The sequence below is a fragment of the Petaurus breviceps genome, unplaced genomic scaffold (assembly GCF_028583685.1).
Source record: "Petaurus breviceps papuanus isolate PSGF00001 unplaced genomic scaffold, PetGlider_PUasm1.0 221, whole genome shotgun sequence".
In the NCBI taxonomy this organism is placed as follows: domain Eukaryota; kingdom Metazoa; phylum Chordata; class Mammalia; order Diprotodontia; family Petauridae; genus Petaurus; species Petaurus breviceps.
In genome coordinates this window covers 5,331,132-5,348,650 of record NW_027185877.1, presented here as the reverse complement: position 1 = coordinate 5,348,650, position 17,519 = coordinate 5,331,132, and the positions used below count along the sequence as shown (strand labels likewise).

Sequence of the window (17,519 nt, the reverse complement as noted above, 5' to 3'; positions counted from 1 at the left end):
GAAAACACAGAGGATACTGAGCATGTACACACACACACACAATATAGAAGGAAAGCTCAGTTATTTCACTGAAGCAGGGCAATAACTATGAGGAACTGCTGCTATAATGTTAACTCAATCTCAGCATCTGAGCCAAAGTTATCCTTTGAGAAACTTACCAGAAGTATTTGAACAAATCAGGTTCCTGGTGCCAATTTTTTTTAAAGACCCAATAAGGCCTTTGAGCTTTTCATACAAGCATCACAATGGATTTGTGATCTTGTCAATTTGAGTACTCTCTCCAGCATTGTAGATGACAAGCCATCCACGTGTGTGCACACTATTTGGATCCTACTAGTCCACCACAAGGTGACCAGTAAAAATGCTATATGACCTATCACCCATCTTATTGAAGTAGTGCTGGTACTATCCATTTGATTTTCTTTCTGGCTTTCCTAGAAATGGTAACCTGACTCTTCCCATATGTGGCAAGACAAGGGCAGTCATGTGGTAGAGAGGATAGAACCCTGACTTGAAGTTCTGAAAATTTGAGTCCAAATCTTGTCTCTGACACAAGCTTTGTGATCCTAGGCAGTCACTGAGCCTCTCAGTATGTCTTCTCATCTATACAAGGAGGGAATCTGATTCATTAACTTCTGGAATCACTTATAACTCTAAATCTATGATCCTTTGAGTACATCTCTGGCTACTGATGGCAGATACCCAATTGAAATACTCATCCTCAGGCAGCATGTGTGTGCACTCTGAGGATTTAGGCATAGATGCTCTTTCCTTATCTGGTTTAGGATTATGGCTAACCACTGGTTGCTCACTGCCAGTGTGAAAATTGCTATGCTCTGGAGTCTAAACTTTAGCTGCCTATTTTTTATCTAACAAGAGACCCTACTGTGGTACTTAGAAGCAAAGGTCACTTAGAACCAAAAAATTCCCTAGACTCCAGTTCAATTTCTTCATTTTATGTATGAGGTTACAGAGTAAAGCATGATTGCTTTGAGGGCAAGGAGGTGTTTCTTTTTCCTTTCTTTTTCCCCCCTTTATATCTATGGTTTCTATGAGATGTTTTATTTTTATTGCTGTAATTTTATTTTGCTTTGGGTTTATACCTATGAGAACAACAAAAAAATGCATGGGGGACTTTTGGTGTGGAAATGCTGTCTATCTAGGCAAATTGGCAACTTCAATTTTTTTTTATTTTTAAGAGTTCCCTTGGGGTGCTAAGACATGAAGTAACTTGACCAATATTAAATAGCTGGTAAACATTATAGCTAGGATATTAACTCTTGTCTTCATGAGGCCAGTCATATATCAACTATCTGAAACTGTTATTTTATGTTTGTTTTTTACAAATAAGAGAGTGACTGGGGCTTTGATTTCAATGGTATATACTAAACCTAATTGAGAAGGGAAAAAATTAGCTCTATCCATGAAACTCAGTACCTTTTCTACAAGGTACTACCTAGGGAGTTGCTTAGAGCACTGATAGTTTAAGTGACCTAGATGCCCAGAGTGAGATAGCTAGTAGGAATCAGAGACAGGATTTAAAACCAGGTTTTTCTCTTTTCAAGGTCGGCTGTCTACTCACTACACTGGGCTGTATCTTACATAATAGATACTTGAGAAATACTTGTCAAATTGAAGTGAATTGAAATAAAAGACAAATAGATAGCTCTTCACTTGAATTCCAGAAGTCTTTTAAATAGGGAGTAACATCTTAGACAGAAAGCCAATGCTTTATATCCTTGGGATTAATTTTTTTCAGCTTATATTTGTTGTGTAGATTTTACTTTTCCACAATGAACTTGACAATCCTTTTTTTTCTGATTCTCTGCTCCAGTTCCATGACTATTCACAGGAAATATGATTCCTTTAAATACCTTGACTTGATTTTTTTTTTCAGTGACATATTCTATGAAGCCTATATCAGACACCTAGGAAACTAAGCTTACTCAGAAAAGATGTTGAAGTCCATATCAGGACTCTTAACTTGGTGACAGACTAGGAAATCAAATAGGAAGCACAAACTATTCTATTAATCAAAATGGGCTCAAAGGATATTTGTCTGGCAGCACCATGGAGAGCAGCAATGAAATTAAATAAGTGCCTGTGGGTAGTTACAGAGAAAAAAAAATGTTTCTTTACTTGTAAGATGACAGATAAACTGTGAAGCACATTAGCGCTAAAGAGCCCCCTTTTGAGGATGGCTGTCAGGGAGGCAATTTACATAACTCCCTTGGTTGTCAGACTCCACTGTGCATCCTAATACCTCAACTGTAAGTGCTGCCAGTGACTGTCACTCAGAAATCTTGAAATAAGGTAAAAGTTCAGATCTCTCCCATTTAAAGGCTAAATGGGCAGACAGAGGTCATAGTGCTATTGCACTGGGAAACTTTCGTGGAGATTGGGGGTGTCACAGAATGAGAGTCACCTTACATGAATGATACAGATATGATGCTTTAATTTTCTTCAAGGCTTAACTCAAGCATCATCTTCTACATGGAGCCTTTCCTGACCTCTCCCACCACCCAAGGACAAGTGAACTTACCCCCAATTTACCTTGTATTGATTTTGCATATAATTAAATAGATGCAGGTTGTCCCTCTCTCCCAGAAAGAATGCAAGTTTCAAGAGGGTAAGGACTATTTAATTTTTGTTTTTGTAATTCTAGTGCCTAGTAAAATGCCTGGATAATAGTAGAAGCTTATTAAATATTTGTTGACTTATTGATCAGACAGAGTAGAGGCAGAGGAAAGTGAATTTAGTCAATTTAATTCTTCTGATGGGTGGCATGTGGTAAATCTACCTAGTAATTATCATTCTATATCTTTCCCCTCTTTCTTAGTCAAACTCCTTGAAAAAAAACCATCTACCATACTCTTCTCCTGGTGTTTCTCCATTCTCTGGGTTTTTATTATATTGTTCTCTCTCTTCTGTTCTTTCATTATACTCTCTCCTTCATACCTGACTGACTTTTCTGTCTCATTATCCTTTGATGATTCATCATTATGCAATACCCACCAACTGTGGGTATAACCCAAAGCTTAGTCTTGAGCCCTCTTTTCTCTCTCTCTGTCTCTGTCTGTCTCTGTCTCTGTCTCTGTCTGTCTCTCTGTCTCTCTGTCTCTCTCTGTCTCTCTCTCTCTCTGTCTCTCTCTCTGTCTCTCTCTGTCTCTCTCTCTGTCTCTCTCTCTCTCTCTCTCTCTCTCTCTCTCTCTCTCTCTTTCTCTCTCTCTCTCTCTCTCAGCAATATCATCAGTTACAAATTCTATAAAGATGAGTCACAGACCTTAGATTCAACTCTAGTTTCTCTCCTGAATTCCAGTGCTACTAATTGTTGATGTCCAATTTCTTGTCCTGGAGATATTGCAAATAGAATAAGAACAAAGTAGAATTCATTATATTTTCCTCAAAACTTGTCCTATTACATGGCAGAGAAAAGCCAGGAAGGTGTGTTCTCCCCAGTTTCCCTAAGAATCAATGTTAAATCAAGCCTCTAAAAGAATTCTGCAGTGCCAGAATCCAGAAAAAGAATGAAATAATTTTCTAGGTCAAGATAACTTAGAAGGACTTCAGGAAAGATCTGTCTCACTTGGGTAAAAGGGGAGCACATCTTATCACTGGCAATGTCCAGACAAACAAGCAGGAGGCACTTAGCTACAGCACAGATCATCAACTGAGGTTTCACAACTTGGGCTCAGGAGGCCAGTGGCATAGCAGGCCAGTTACGAGGCCTCCAGATCCAGTTCAGCAGACAAATTGCCAATGCTAGACCCCAGGGCATAACAGATGCTACTATGTCAGGCCACCCCAGTGCAATGGGCAAACTTCCAGCACCTCAGGCCCTAGAAGAGGAAGCCAGTGACCAGGCCCCTAGCTTCCAGTGAAAGAAGCTTGGTACAATGTTCTCTGTGTACCCAGTAGAAGAGTTCAACTTTTAAAAATGAGTAAAAAAAAACAGAAAAGAGCCCTAATCATAGAAAGTTATTATGTCAACAGGGAATATCCAAGCACAAACTCAGAAGAGGACAACAATGGCAAAAATATCACAACTGAAACCTCAAGGGCGAATTGATTTCAAGCCCAAAAATTATTCTTGGAAGAACTCAAAACTGATTTAAAAAGCAAAGCAGAGAGGTAGAAGAAAAGGGAGGGAAGAAGTAGTAGGGGAAAGGGGAATGAAAGAAGAGGGGGCTTATAGAAGGAAGGACAGATTGAGGGAGATGGTGGTCAGGATCAAAACACTGGTGGGGGGGGGAGAAAGGAGAGACAGGGGAAATAGGACAGAGAGAAAGACAGTAATCTTACTTCCTCATAAAATGGAAGCAGATAGTAGAGTGAATTGAAAACCAGTATTCAATAATACTCTCTTTACCAGAAACACATTTGAAGCAGAGAGATACAGACAGAAAAAAATATATAAAGGCTGGAGCAAAATATATTATGCTTTAGCTGAAGAAAAAAAAGCAGGTAGCAATCCTGATCTCAAACAAAGCAAAAGCAAAAACCAATATAAAAATTAAGAGAGAAAAGGAAGGAAACTACATTGTGCTAAAAGATACCACAGAAAATGAAGTAATATCAATAGTAAATACATAGGAACCTAGTGGTATAGCATTCCAATTCTTAGAGGAGAAGTTAAGTGAGTTACAGGAAGAAATAGCAAAACTATACTAGTGGGAGACCTCAACCTCCCCCTTTCAAAATGACATCAATATAATCATTAAACAAACAAGAAATAAGTTAAGGAGGTGAATCAAATTTTAGAAAAGTTAGACATGATAGACTTCTGGAGAAAATTGAATGGGGATAGAAAGGAATACACTTTTTTTCTCAGTGGTACATGGCACCTACACAAAAATTGACCATATATTAGGACACAATAATCTCACAATCAAAAGCAAAAAGGCAGAAATATTGAATGCATCCTTTTCAGATCATGATGCAATAAAATTATATGTAGTAAAGGGCCATGGAAAGAAAGAAAAAAAAATAATTGGAGACTAAATAATCCAATCCTAAAGAATTAGTGGATCAAACAACAAATCATAGAAACTATCAATAACTTCATCCAAGAAAATGATAATAATGAGACAACATACCAAAATTTATAGGATGCAGTCAAAGCAGTACTTAGTGGAAATTTTATATCTCTAAGGGCCTATAAGAATAAAATAAAGGGAAGATTATTCAATTCAGCATGCAGCTAGAAAGCCTATAAAAAGAGCAAATTAAAAATCTCCAATCAAATTAGAAATTCCGAAAATGAAAGGTGAGAGAAATAAAACTGCAAATAAAAATACTATTAAACCAATAAATAAAAATAAGGGCTGGTTACATTAAAAAATAGGTGATCCTTTGGTTAATTTGATTTTTTAAAAAGAAAGAAGAAAAACTAAATTACCAGTATGAAAAATGGAAAGGAAATTAAAGCAAAAGTTAAGAGCTATTTTGCCCAACTGTATGCCAATAAATGAAAATCTAAGTGAAATGTATGACTTTATAAAAATATATAAATTTCCCAGATTAACAGAAGATGAAATAAAATATTTAAACAACTCCATTTTAGAAAAAGAAACTGAACAAACCATCAATGAACTCCCTAAGGAAAAAACCTCCAGGTCCAGATGGATTTATAAGTGAATTCGACAAAACATTTAAAGAACAATTAATTCTGATACGACATAAACTATTTGGAAAAACAGATGACAGAATCCTACCCAGTTCTTTGTATGATAGATATATGTTGCCTAAACCAGAAAGAGCCAAACAGAGAAAAAAAATTGCAAACCAATTCCCCTAATGAATATTGATACAAAAAAATTTTAATAAAATATTAACAAAGAGATCACAGAAATTTATCACCAGGCTAATACACAATGATCAGGTGGTATTTATCCCAGGAATGTACGGTTGGTTTGATATAAGGAAAACTGTCAGTGTAACTGGCCATAGCAATAAAAAAAACCAACAGAAAATATGATTATCTCAATAGATTCAGAGAAAGCTTTTGACAAAACATAACACCCATTCCTATTAAAAACACTAGAAAGCATAGGAAAAGATGGAGTTTTCCTTAAAATGAAAAGTAGCATCTCCTTAAAAGCATTATTTGTAATAGGGATAAGCTAGAAGCATTTTCAATAAGATTGGGGGTGAAACAAGGATGTTCATTATCACCACTATTATACAATATTGTACTAAAAATGTTAGTTTTAGCAATAAGAGAAGAAAAATAAATTAAAAGAATTAGAATAGGCAATGATGGAGGGAAACTATCACTCTTTGCAGATGATACAATGGTATACTCAGAGAATCCTAAAGAATTAACTAAAAAACCTCTTGAAATAATGAACAACTTTAGAAAAAGTTGTAGGATATAAAATAAATCGACATAAATATTGGCATTCCTATATATTACTGACAAAGTCCAACAGCAAGAGATAGAAAAAGAAATTACATCTAAAATAACTGTAGGCAATATAAAATATTTGAGAGTGTCTGCCAAGACAAACCCAGGAACTACATGAACACAAATCTAAGACACTTTTTGTGCAAATAAAGTCAGATCAAAACAATTGGGAAAATATCGATTGTTCATGGGTAGGCTGAGCCAATAAAATAAAAAGATATTTCTACTTAAATTAAATTGCATATTCAGTGCCACACTAATCAAACTACCAAAAAATATTTTATAGAGCTAGGGAAAAGAGTAACAAAATTCATCTGGAAGAACAAAAAGTCAAGAATATCAAGGGGGAAATAGAATAAATTGGGGGGGGGATGGAATGGAAGGAAATATACTCTTTCACAATATGACTACTATAGAAATGTTTTGAAACTACACATGTATAACCTACATTGAATTGCTTGTCTTCTCGGGGGGGGGTTGGTGAGGAGGGAAGAAGGGAGAGAATCTGGAACTCAAAATTTTAAAAAACAAATGTTAAAAAAAATGTTTTTACATGCAACCAGGAAATAAGATATAAAGGCAATGGGGTATAGAAATCCATCTTGCCCTCCAAGAAAGTGAGGGGTAAGTGGGGAAGGGAGGTATAGGGGAAAATATAAAAGAGGACAGACTGGGGGATGGGATAATCAGCATGTTTGCCATCTTCAGGTGGGGGGCAGGGGAGAGATGAGAAGAAAATTTGAAACTCCAAATCTTGTGGAAATTCATATTGAAAACTAAAAATAAATATTTTGTTTGGGGGGGGGATAATATCAAGGGAATTAATGAAAAAAATTCAAAAGAAGGCAGCCTAGCCATACCAGCTCTAAAATTATATTATAAAGCAACAATCACCAAGACTATTTGTTATTGGCTAAGAAACACAGTGACAGAGCAGGGGAACAGGCTAGCTACAAAAGACATAGTAGTCAATGACTATAATCACCTACTATTTGATAAACCCAAAGAATCCAATTTCTGGGATAAGAACTCAGTATTTGACCAAAAAAAACTTCTAGGAAAACTGGAAAACAGTATGGCATAAACTAGGCAGAGACCAACATTTTATACTGCATACTAAGATAAGGTCAAAATGGGTATATGGCTTAGACATAAAGCATGTTACCATAAGCATATTAGGAGAGCAAGAAATAGTTTACTTGTCAGATTTATAGAGAAGGGAAGTATTTATGACTAGACAGTAGAGAAAGAATATTATAGGGGTGGCTAGGTGGCGCAGTGAATAAAGCACCGGCCCTGGAGTCAGGAGGAACTGAGTTTAAATCTGGCCTCAGACACTTAACACACACACACACACACACACACACACACACAAACTAGCTGCGTGACTTCAGGCAATTCACTCAACCTCAATTGCCCTCCAAAAAAAAAAAAAAGAAAGAATATTATGAAATGTAAAATGGATAATTTTAATTGCATCAATTTTTTAAATGGCCAAGATTAGAAGGAAAGTAGAAAGCTGAGAACCATTTTTTTTCTTTTCTTTTTTTCTTTTTTTTCTTTTTGAAGGAGGGTGGGTAGAGCAATTAGGGTCAAGTGACTTGCCCAATGTCACATGGGTAGGTTTTGTGTGTGTGTGTGTGTGTGTGATGTCTTTGAGGCCGGATCCGAACCCAGGTCCTCCTGACTCCAGGGCTGGTGCTCTACTCACTACACTACCTAGCTACCCCATGAGAACCAATTTTTATATCTGGTGTCTCTGATAAAGGTCTCTGATAAAGGCCTCATATTTCTCAAACATAAAGAGAACAGAATCAAATTTATAGGAATATAAGTCATTCTACAATTGATAAATAAATACTCAAAGGATATGAACAAGCAGTTTTCAGATAAAAAAATTAAAGCTATCTGTAGGCATATGAAAAAATACTCTATACCACTTATTGATTAGAGAAATGCAAATTTAAAAAAAACTCAGGTATCACATCACATCTCTCCAATTGGATAATATGACAGAAAAGTAAAATGATAAATGTTGGAGAAGATGTGGGAAAAGTGTAACACAAAGGCATTGTTGGTGGAGTTGTGAACTGATCCAACCATTTTGGAGAGCAAATTGGAACTATGACCAAAGGGCTACAAAACTGTGTATACCCACTGAACCAAGAATACCCACTACTAGGTCTGTATCCCAAAGAGATAATAAGAAATTGAAAATGACCCACGTGTATAAAAATATTCATAGCATCCTTTTTGGTGGTGGCAAAGAATTGGAATCTCGGGGACGCCCAGGCTGATTAAGTTGTGGTATATGAATGCAATGGAGTACTATTGTACTATAAGAAATTATGAGCAAGCAGATATCAGAAAAACCTGAAAAGACGTACATGAACTGAGGATGAGTGAAGGGAGCAGAATTTTAAAAAATGTACACAGTAACAACAATATTGTGTGCTGAGCAACTTTGAAAAACTTGGCTCTTCTCAGCAATACAATTCCAAGAATCATTATGGAAAATGCTATCCACATCCAGGAAAAGAATTATTGAGTCTGAATGCAGATCAAAGCATTTCTTTCTCACTTTTTCCCTCTCTCTTTCTCCCTCTACCTATTCCCAACTTTGGCTTTTGATTTCTAGTAGCCTTTACCTTTTGTTACTATTCTTCTTTCACAACACAAGTGATGTGAAAATACTCTTAATATGATTGTATGTGCATAGCTTATATCAGATTGCAAGTAGTCTTGGTGAGAGACAAAATTTCAGAAGTCAAAATCTTATAAAAGTGAATATTGAAAACTATCCTTACATGTAATTGGAAAAAAATACTATTATGTGAAAGGAAAAATATTCTTGATGTACTTTTCCAGTTTATTGACTTCCTTTCATAATCTTATTTTCTTTGGATTGTTCTTTTTAATTTTTTCCCCTCAATCTCATTTGACTTGTCATCTTTTTTAGGTTCTCCTATGAATTCTTTTTGAGCAGGTGATGATTTTACATTACTCTTTGGGGCAGGAGAGGTGTTTAATATTTTTTTTTGCTTCAGGATCCTCCTCTTATGAGGAATCTACAATATAGAGTCTTCTCAATTCCCACAGTAATTTTCTATATTTCAGTTCTTTCTCCTTTGCCTACTCATTTTGTTGGTCTGTAGATGCTTATTATTGCAATCACCTCTCTAGTTCTGGGGTATGGGTGACAATGTGTCTGGCCTTAGATCTTCCCTCACTTCTCCCCTCTGGCCTGGAACTTAAATCGAGAACTCCACTGTCCTATAAGTGCTCATAGTCAGTGTCATAGTCATAGAATAAGAGGGGTGATAGTGTACACCCTTGTTTCACACCTGATCTTATTGGAAATGCTTCTAGCTTATCCCCATTACATATAATACTTGTTGAAGGCTTTAAATAGATGCTGCTTATTATTTTAAGGAAAACTCCATTAATTCCTAAACTTTCTAGTGTTTTCAATAGGAGTGGATGTTGTACTTTGTCAAAAGCCTTTTCTGCATCTATTGAGATTTCTGCTATGTGATTTCTGGTAGTTTTATTGTTGATATGATCAATTATACTGATGGTATTCCTAATATTAAACCATCCTTGCATTCCTGGAATAAATCCTACCTGATCAAAGTGTATCATTCTTAAGATAAGTTGCTGTAGCTTGTTTGCTAATATTTTATTTAAAATTTTTGCATCTATATTCATGAGGGAAATGGGTCTATAATTTTCTTTTTCTGTTTTCTCTCTTCCTGATTTAGATATCAGTACTATGTTTGTGTCATAAAAAGAATTTGGTAGGACTCCTTCTTCACTAATTTTTCCAAATAGATTGTAGATCATTGGAATCAATTGTTCTTCATATGATTGATAGAATTCACTAGTAAATCCATCTGGCCCTGGAGATTTTTTCCTAAGGAATTCACTGATGGCTTGTACATTTTTTCTCTGAGATGGGACTATTTAAGTAATTTACTTTCTCTTCAGTTAATTTGGGTAACTTATATATTTCTAAATATCCATCCATTTCACTAAGATTGTTAAATTTATGTGCATTAAATTGGGCAAAATAATTCCTAATTATTGTTTTAATTTCCTCTTCATTGGAGGTAGAATCACCCTTTTCATTTTTGATACTCATAATTTGGTTTTCTTTTTTTTTTCATATTGACTGAAGGTCTATCAATTTTATTGTTTTTTTTTTCATAAAACCAAGTCTTAGTTTATTTGTTAATTCAATAGTTACTTAATTTCAATTTTATTAATTCCTCCTTTGGTTTTAATTATTTCTAATTTAGTATTTAATTGCAGATTTTCAATTTGTTCTTTTTCTAGCTCTTTCAATTGCATGCCCAATTCATTAATCTCCCTTTTCCCTAATTTATTCATGTATGCACTCAAGGATATAAAACTTCCCCTAAGAACTGCCTTTGCTGCATCCCACAAATTTTGGTATGTTGTCTCATCATTGTCATTCTCTTGAATGAAGTTACTGATGGTTTCTATGATTTCTTTTTTGACCCACTCATTCTTTAGGATTAGCTTGTTTCGTTTCCAATTAGGTTTTAGTGTGTCTTTCCGAGGCCCTTTATTGCACATGATATTTATTGCATCATGATCTGAGAAGGATGAATTTTATATTTCTTCCTTTCTGCACAGAATTGTGAGGTTTTTATGCTCTAGTACATGGTCAGTTTTTGAGTATGTGCCATGAACCACTGAGAAGAAAGTATTTTCCTTTTTATCCCCATTCAGTTTTTTTCAGAGATCTAGCATATCTAGTCTCTCTAAAATTCTATTCACCTCCTTAACTTCTTTGTTGTTTTATTTTGAGGTTAGATTTATCAAGTTCAGAGAGGGGGAGATTAAGGTCCCCCAATAGTATAGTTTTGCTATCTATTTCTTCCTCTAATTCCCTTAACTTCTCCTCTAGGAATTTGGACAATATACCACTTGGTGCATATATGTTAAGTACTGATATTGCTTCATTCTCAATGGTGCCTTTTAGCAGGATATAGTTTCCTTCCTTATCTCTTTTAATTAGATCTATTTTTGCTTTTGATTTATCTGAAATAAGGATTTTTACCCCTGATTTTTTTTACGTTAGCTGAGGAATGATATATTTTACTCCAGCCTTTCACCTTTACCCTGTGTGTATCCCTCTGTTTCAGATGTTTTCTGTAAATAGCATATATTAGGATTATGGTTTTTAATCCATTCTGCTATCTCCCTCCATTTTATGGGAGAGTTCATTCCATTCACATTCACAGTTATGATTACTATCTATTTCTTTCCCTCCATCCTATTCCCTCCCTTGTTTATGATTCTATTTTTCTCCCCTTCTCCCTTCTCCTCCTTAAGAGTTTTACTTTTGACCACCACCTCCCTCAGTATTCCCTTCTTATCAGCCCCGTCCTTTTTCCTCCTCTTATCCCTTATTCCCCCCTTTCTTCACCATTCCCCATTCCTACTGCCTATAGGATATTTCTTCTTCCCACCAAGAGTGACAGGAACAAATCTCATGCAAACCTCCTCTCCCTCACCTCTTACCCTCTATTATGATACATTTTGTGTCTCTTCTTGATAGAGACCTATGCTTAACTGGTTGTGTTATTCCTTCCTCCTTGCACCAGAACCAATGATGGAAAAGCTCATATAATACTCATCTCCCTCCTTTCTTTCCCTCTGCTATATAGTTTTTTATGCCTCTTTGTGTGGCATAATTTACCATTTTCCACTTCATTCTTTCCTCTTTTTCCATTGCACTCCCTTTGTAGTCCTTAAAAACTTTTTTTTGGTCATTTTGTAATTTATACTCATATCCTCTACTTGTCTATAAACAGTTTGCTCTTATTAAATAAGAGAGAGAGAGAGAGAGAGAGAGAGAGAGAGAGAGAGAGAGAGAGAGAGAGAGAGAGAGAGAGAGAGAGAGAAAAAGAGAGAGAGTTTTCCTTGTTTACCTTTCTATGTCTCTATTGAATCTCATAATTGGAGGTTGAATTTTCCATTGACTTCTGGCTTTTTCATCAGAAAGGTCTGGAAACATGTTTTATCATTGAATGACAATCTCCTTGCCTGGAAGAATATGTTCAGTTTTGCTGGGTAGGAGATCCTTTGTTGTAACCTGAGCTCTTTTGCCTAGTGAAAAATTGTATGGCACTTCCTCCAATCTTTCAGGTTAGAGTCTGCCAGATCTCTGTGCAATCCTCATTGTGGTTCCTCTATATTTGAATTGTTTCTTTGTGGCCACTTGAAGTTTTTTCTCCTTTACCTGGTAGTTCTGGAGTTTGGCCACAACATTTAGAGGACTTTTCAATTTGGGATCTCTTTCAGGAGGTATCCGGTGGATTTTCTTGATTTCTATTTTACCATCAGGTTCTAGTATCTCAGGGCAGTTTTCCTTGACAAGCTCTTGGAGGACGTTGTTCAGGCTCATTTTTTCATCATGATATTCTGGTAGGCCTATGATTCTCAGATTATCTCTCCTAGATATGTTTTTCAGGTCAGTTATTTTTCCATTGAGATATTTTACCTCTTTTTTTCTAATTTGCTTTCTTGATATTTTCTTTGACTAATTCTTGGTTCCTCATAAAGTTATTCACTTCTATCTGATTGATTCTAGTTTTTAGTGAATTATTTTCCTCAGTTAGTTTTTGGAGCTCATTTTCCATATCACACATTTTTCCTTTTTAGGAGCTGTTTTTTTTTTTTTCATTGTAACATTTTTCTAATTGCAATTTTGATTTTTTTAAATTATTCATTTTATCTTCAATTTCCCTCATTTGGTTTTCAAAATTCCTTTTGGCCCATCTAGGAATGCTTTCTGTGTTTGAGACCAGCTCCCTGCTGAGGCTTCAGCTGTGGGTGTGCAGTCAACACTGTCTCCCTTTAAATTTGCTTCCTCCCTCTCAAGATATTAGGACTCCAGAGTCTTTGTTTTTGCAGCCTGCTTTCTACCCATTTTGAGGCAGGCACCTAGCCACGTCCTTCTTCTAGGGTTCCCAAGGCTTTACTGTTTAAGGTTTTGCCCTGGGGCAATAATTACTATGTTTTCAGGGTGGGGGGGGGAGGGGGATTGGAGAAGCTGGGATTCACTCTGCCATCCTGGTCCCTGGAGGTCCAGATAGGGGCTTTTTGAATCTCTGGGATATGGATTGGTAGTACCAGGAATAGTTGCTACCCCTGCCAGGGGCCCTGCATTTGATTCTTACCCTGCTCTATCTTGTCCCAGCCCTTAGTTGGTAGGCCTGGCAATGGCCCTTATATTTGGTGGGATGACTTGCCTCTGCACACTGTAGCATCTTGGCCTGTCTTCAAAATGATTTTCTTAAATTATAGGTCTAATCACATTATCCTTTGCTCTATAAATTCTAGTGCCTTTCTATTGCCTTTTGATCAAATATTATGCTTTTATTGAAATCTAAATCTCTTACCTACCTGACCCCTTGTTTTTTTTTTTCCCACTGTTCTTGTACCACTCCTAGACCTTACAATCTAGCCTTCCTGGCTTGTTTGTTGTTCTACAGAAATGGCATTCCATTTTCTATCCCCATGCTTTTGCACTAGCTGTTTTACATGTTCTCCAAAGCTATAAATTATATAACAGTTGAAAATATGAATGGTTATGGAAGTTTCTACACTAGCACTTCCCTATACCAATAAAACTTTGTTTTACTTTAAGATCCAGCAGAATCACTACCTTCTATATAATTTCCTGGTCCTGACCCCTCCACCCATATGCCAGTGCACTCCATCATCAAGCAACATACTCATCTTGCATAAATAATGTATATTTCCATATTTACAAGTTGTTTTCCCATTAGAATGCAATCTTCAGAAGCACGGAGATTGTACTTTTGTCATCAAAACCCCAGAGCTGAGTAAAGTATCGGGCACAGAGCAAGCGCTTAATAAATTTCTTTTGCTTGACTAGTTAGTGCAGTAATTTGGCTATATTATAAAAAAAAACTGATTATACTTTAAAAGAAACTAAAGATTAAATAGCTTCTTCATTTTGAAACAATTCATTATGTCTATAGGTTTCCTCTTATCTATAAGTCTAATATCTTGTCTAAGAAGGAAATGGGGTTAATTTATCATGACTTATTGTAATGGGAATGTAAATTTTAAAGATCTTCCCTGCCCCTAGGCTAAAGTGCACCTGGAGCCTGGGATGGGAGGCTTGTTTTTCAGTAGATACTTCTTGATTAGCCAGTAAGTCAATAAGGTTGTTACATTCTCTGAGCCAGGAGAAGGCTATATAAGCCCTGTTGTATAGCTTTGTTTTGGGGGCTCACTTTGAGAAGTGTTCTGTGATTTGATCTGGATTCTGGGAAGCCATTGTTGAGAGCCCCCCCTTGGCTTTGAAAAACCCAGATGTTGAAACCGAGATGTTGATTTGGTATGAATGTAATGGTTGGACAATTTGGAAATCTGTCTACTTGATCTGTTTGTCTGTCTTGATAATTCTGTCTGTATACTCTGAAGTTCGGGGTGCTGACCTTTTTCCCCTGAACGAAATAAACGATATATGTTTGACTGATTAAAGTAAGCTTGTTAACCCATTTTGAGTTGCTTTCCTTTAACAAAGCAGATCTAAGAATATGTGGTGGCAGTGACCCTGGGGACTCTGGGGTGCTTGCTGCTACACTTATTCATAGTGAACTCATAATGGCAACTAGTAAGCACTGTTTTTCTACATTATCATATACCCTCTGGGTAATAAATCATTCCAAATTTTTGCTTGTCTTATTGTCACTTTGGAAAGTCAAGAATTGTCAGGTACAATCCTTATCCTGAACAGAGACTTTCAATGGATGCCTGAATACATGAAGGAAATTCCTCCATTAAAATTTTGTCTTCTCTCTGTGACAATGTAATAGTAATGGGATTTAAAGATCCCCTGTATTGGCTTGGTTGAGTGTTAAAACCCAGAGCTTGTGAATCCCACTTGTGGGATGGACTTGTTGATGTGAAAAGAGAAGGCTGAACTGGAAGGAGCTGTTGACAAGGATTTAGAGAGTCACAAGAAGAGAGAGAGAGGTAGAAGAGATTTTTGGAAGCAGCATCATGGAGGCAGAGAGATGGAGAGGATTGCTGAGGGCCACTTTGAGCTGTCCAGGACTTTCGAGAGCTGCCACCCAGAGCTGCCAAAGACTGAGGAGACATAGTTGTGATGCTGGTACTTTGTTTGGTTTGATGTTGTTTTTCCAGATTTGTCCATTGTTAAAGGACAGTGCTGTTGTTGCAGAGGTTCTAGAACCTTACTCTTGGTTCAGAGCTCCTGAGACTGTTCTGCAGACAGAGAGTGAATTGCGTCCACTGCTAAAGGACAGTGTTGTTGTTGCAGAGGTCCTGGAACCTTGCTGTTGGTTTAGAGCTCCTGAGACTGTTCTGCAGACAGAGAGTGAATTGTGTCTACTGGTAAAGGACAGTGCTGTTGTTGCAGAGGCCCTGAAACCTTGCTGTTGGTTCAGAAGCCTTGAAGAAGGATTTTCTTATATGTTTACAGAAATCCTGGAAGAGAGTCTTGCTGATGTTTTCAGGGGTCCTAGGACTGATCTGCAGATAGAGAGTGACTTAATGAGGACACTGGCAATGTATTTTGTGGACTTGTTAAGCTTTGTCTCCCCAGGAACAGAGATTGCTGAGAACTTGCCTCAGGTCAAGATGAAGAAAAGACATCTCTTTGGGCATTAAATGCTGTGATAATATCTTAAGCTTGTTGTAACTGTGGGGTAGATGGCCTATTCAGTTGTGATCCAGGGGTGGGGAACTTTTGACTTTTTTGTGCTCTGTGACTCACCAAATGAATGTACTTTGTTTATGATTGGAAACTAATCTCCATTTGAGAAGAGGAGATTTGTGATTGACTAAATAAATGAATGTATTGTCCAGGGGTGGAGTAGTACTTGGTTGAATTACACTTGGTGAATGCTGTATTTTGAATTATGCTGTATTTTTATTTTCACTGTTCTTAATTTGTCACTGAATAAAATGGAGAGCAGCTATGCTGTTATTTTGAACCTTGGGAAGTTGCCTTTGCTTGGCATTACATTAGGAATAACTCGTGTCAACAGAATTTTACAACAACATAACAAGGATAGCACACAATAAACACAGAAAATAATATTTTAGGGTGGAGCTTGAGCACAAGCTCCTCATCATTTCCCCCCCCCAAACAAAAGGGGCCGCAAAATCTTGGGATAAGGGGCAAAGGTCTCTTCTTTCATGGCTACTTGCTGCTGAAATCAGACATAGAGCTGTCTCTGTCCCATGGCATCCCATTTAAGAGTTCGGTTCTTAATGTGCTTGATGCCAGGTCCAGGGGTGGCACATCACAGTTGCAGACAACGGGTGACATCTAGCTTAAGCTATCAGGCATCTACAGGTGGAGGGTACCAAGACTGCAGCAACAAATCTAGCAAACAAGGTGAACAGACAAAAAGCCAAGAAGAAGCAAAGAGACAATAACCAGGATATTGTAGCCTCACTCACAGTAGAATATATGAGTTAAGTGTACAATTTTGTAATCATCTTGTCCAGAATAAACAATAGTTACAGTGTTATCCCTCCCATGTGCTATAATCTCTGCAACCTTTGGAATATCATCTGTCTTCTGTTTTACCCATACTTTAGCTCTCAATTTTATTCTATCAGTAGAACCAAATCTTTCAGTTCCTCTGACAGTTATTTTGGAAGGAGGGTCAGTTTTTACAAGTGGTATAGTTTTATAAAGAACGATAATCACTTGAAATATCCTATCAATTTTATGAATCTGTATGGGCCCTTCACCTAAATTATGGGATGTAACAACAATTTCTCCTTGATAACTAGAATCTATTACTCCAGCAAATACATGTATTCCTTGAGCTGCTTAATCCTGATTTTGGTAAAAATCTGTCCAAAGTGATTTTTAGAGATTCTTATGCATATCCCAGTGGAGATTTTTCTTATTTCTTTCTGTCCAATGAAAAGTCCTCTAAACAATGTAAATCATACCCCACCGAACCAGGTGTTCCTGGGTACAGTGCTAGGACATCTGGTCTCAAAGTCCAATACTCAATATTTGGGATCTAATGTGTTTGTTGTTTTCTAATTTGCAGATTTGGGG

At 36.7% G+C, this 17,519-nt stretch overlaps 1 pseudogene; it reads left to right on the top strand.

Annotated features, from left to right (window-relative positions):
• The window catches only part of LOC138166331 (vesicle-associated membrane protein 4-like), a 35,923-nt pseudogene extending 19,044 nt beyond the window's left edge, over positions 1-16,879 (top strand).
• Positions 16,880-17,519: the final 640 nt, after the last annotated feature.